General features: G+C 45.2%; 1 pseudogene; it reads left to right on the top strand.

Moving 5' to 3' along the window:
- The first annotated feature begins 2,363 nt into the window (after window positions 1-2,363).
- LOC148003274 (partner of Y14 and mago pseudogene) lies at window positions 2,364-3,069 on the top strand (annotated as a pseudogene).
- The last annotated feature ends 246 nt before the right edge of the window (window positions 3,070-3,315 follow it).

The following is a 3,315-nucleotide window of genomic DNA, read 5'->3' as shown; positions in this document are numbered from 1 at the left end:
GAGGTGCCAAAGGTTACTGCCAGGCCTCAAGTCTCCCTTTCTATGGTTCTAGAGGTTACTTTGGGCCTGTAGCACTGTGTTCAGTCCCATGATTGTAGACAGGCTATCTGGTCTGAAATTGGGTATCCAGTCTCCAACAGGTTTGTAGAATCTGGGGGTGACCAAACTTTTGACTCCATCTGGTCACCTTGGTGCTTAAGGTGCTGCCCCATGCTTGATCCTGTTGGCACATAGCAAGGACTAGATTGCCTCTGTCACTCATCTGAAATCAAAGTCAAATTCCCCCAGTCATCATAGCTGGACTGCATGCAGATCTAAGTTACGGAAATCACAGTATCCCATACAGAAGTAATTGAAATGTCCAAGAAAGAATCTACAGCCTTACTATTCAAAAGAATTGATGATCATAAAGAGTCAAATAAATTCATGAATTAAGGAAATCTAACCAAAATCTTGTCCAGACAGCCTCGAAAGCAAATGTAATAGTTCAGAGCACAGTAGTAGAATTTCAAAATATGGAGGAAAAACTTTGCAACGAGATTGAAACATTAAAAACTAAATAAATAAAAATATTTGAAGAGGATGGTCAAACTGGTAGAAACCACAACCAAGACTGTCATTAAGAGATAAGATCATGCACAAGAACAAATCTCAGGGGTAGAGGACAAGGAGGAAAAATAAGAAGCATGAACAATATCCCCAAAGAGCCTGGGACACATTCAAGAGTCCAAACCTAAGAATTCATGGGGTATAGCAGGGAACAGCCGAAGTAACATCGAATGGATGAGACAGACTTATATTTCAGTGAAATTCTAGCAGAAATCATCACAAATGTATAGAAAGAATTAAGCTTGCAGGTGTAACAGCCATGTAGAAGTCCAAACAGACAGAATCAGAGAAGAAACTCTCTGTGACATTCAATCATGAGGTCAAAAATACAAAATAAAGAAATAATTCTAGCCAGGCAGTGATAGTGCATGCCTTGTGTTTAATCCTACCACCTGTGGGGCAGAGGCAGGCAGATCTCTATGAGTTCAAGGACATAGTGGTCAAAAGATCGAGTTCCAGGAGAACCAGAGCTACACAGTGAAACCCTGTATTAAAAAAGAAAGAAAGAGAGAGAGAGAGAGAGAGAGAGAGAGGGAGGGAGGGAGGGAGGGAGGGAGGAAGAAAGGAAGGAAGGAAGAAAGAAACAAAGGAAGGAAGGAAGGAAGGAAGGAAGGAAGGAAGGAAAGGAAAAAAGAAAAGGAAAGAAAACTAAAAGAAATAATCCTAAAAGCAGCATGAAAAAAACAACAGCGAACAAAGAACTGAACCTTGACGCTGTGCTATGCTCTGGGAGCTAGAGATCTGAGATTAATGTCCTACCTTCCTTCTCATCTCCAGCCAGGAGTGAGTGGGAGCAAAGTCCTTCATTTCAAAGCTCAGGCTTGCTCCTCTGGTCAGGTGGCTGCCTTGTTCCTGAGATTCATGCTAGGGCCTTCTGTATTTAATATTCCTGTAGCTCTCCCTCCTTGGTATTTCTGCAACTGGTTTGAATACGCAATGGCCGCCAAACCTTGAAGTATTCCTCTTGAAGTATTCCTGGATTAGAAGTTAACTCAGAGCAAACCAGCAATTAGTAGTAATCAGCTGAGCTATTTACAGGTATACATGTAGAGACTTTCCTGAATTATGAAGTGCATGTGCGCTTTCAAATATTGAATAGAGAAGTGGCCATCTGTCTATCCACCCTGTCTTCCCCATTGGTTATCAGGATCCTGTGCAATCTGAGTGCCCTGGCTTCTTAGATGTTTTCCTGACTCTAGAGTCTCCATTGTCTGGTGTTATTTCCATATGCTGGGAAGAACTCAACTGTGTTCTGAAGGATACACAGGGTTTGTGGGAGGAGACGAACCTGAATGAACCTTCTAGACATAGAACAAGGGGGCACCTGGGAAGAGGCAGATCTGGCTGAAGAAAAGTGTTTCTCAGGCATCTGTCATGTCAGTGACATAAGGTGGTGGAAATGAGGAAGGTAGCCTGAGCATGGTTTCCATGTAGAGACAGTGGGTTATCTAGAAGACAGCTAGAGCCCAGGGAGTTGTTCTCAGTACGTCCTCTCCAAACTCACTTTGTGGTGCCTGCATTAGGTTTAAAATGGACCTAACTCATCCACTAGACAGCAACAATGATGCATATAAAAGGCATAGTCTATTGAGTTCTCAAACTCAAAACCACCCAACACAATTCCAGATCCAACCCAGGTCACCTAAAAAGCAATTTTAAAAAGGAATGAATGCTGCCATTTATCAAGAACTTAAATGAAGGACAATTCCATTTATCACCCCTATTAATTCATTTATCGGGTTCTGGTTCTCAAGATGGCGACTCCCATTGTAACTGACAAGACCGTCGGCAACTACATTGAATCAACACAGAGACCCGATGGGACACAGCACAAGTAGCGGAGGGTCAAAGAAGGATATGTGCTCCAAGAAACCAAGCCTATGAAAACAAGTGAAGTTTTTCAAGAGTAAACCAGAACTTTCCCCAGGACAGAGCCCTGAGGCCTCCACACAGGTCACCTCATCCAGACCTGACAGTGGTGAAGCAGGCCTCTCCAAGACAGCCAAACGCAACCTGAAGTGGAAGGAGAATAGGAGACAGCCACAGGAGAAAGACACAGAGGCCTTGAGCAGGACTCTTGATAAGGTGTCTCTGGGACTCTCAGCCCAGACACCCAGTGCTCACCTCTCTAGCTGCCTTCCATGCACCCGACTCTGCTGCCACCACAGAGAAAGACAAGAAGATCAGGAACTTAAGGAAGAAGCTGATACAGGTGGAGAAGCTGCAGTAACGCCTCCAGGCTGGGAAGTTCAACAGAGAACAGCTGGAAAAGCTGACATGGCACAGGGTTTTGGAGGAGGGGCTGGAGGACTTGGAGTTGGGCCTGTGAGGCTTCAGGAATAGGGGAGTGGACTGAAGAACAAACCATGGGGTGCTCTGGGGTCCAGGGAGCATGGGCCACAGTATGGGCTCCCCCATACTGGCTCACATTCCCCTCCTGTGGCAGACTGTCCTCTAGAGCCTAGGATATCTCTTCTTCATCCCTTCCCCTTCTCAGCTCCCATTTTTGAACTTTCCCCTTCCATCCCATTGTTCACAATCTGAGTGCTGACCCCAGGTACCTCTGCTGCTGATCTGGGTGTCTTGTTGGAAAGGAACTCCGGGAGGGTTGGAGGCTGAGGGTACAAGGAGTACTCAAGTTTTGGAGTCTTGGTTCCTGTTCAGTGTTTATGAATAACTTCCCTGGCCACCACCACCTCCTCCTCC

The sequence above is a fragment of the Rattus norvegicus genome, chromosome 9 (assembly GCF_021556685.1).
Source record: "Rattus norvegicus strain SHRSP/BbbUtx chromosome 9, alternate assembly SHRSP_T2T, whole genome shotgun sequence".
Classification (NCBI taxonomy): Eukaryota; Metazoa; Chordata; class Mammalia; order Rodentia; family Muridae; genus Rattus; species Rattus norvegicus.
Note: the sequence above shows the minus strand (reverse complement) of the source record. Positions and strands in the feature narration are given on the sequence as shown.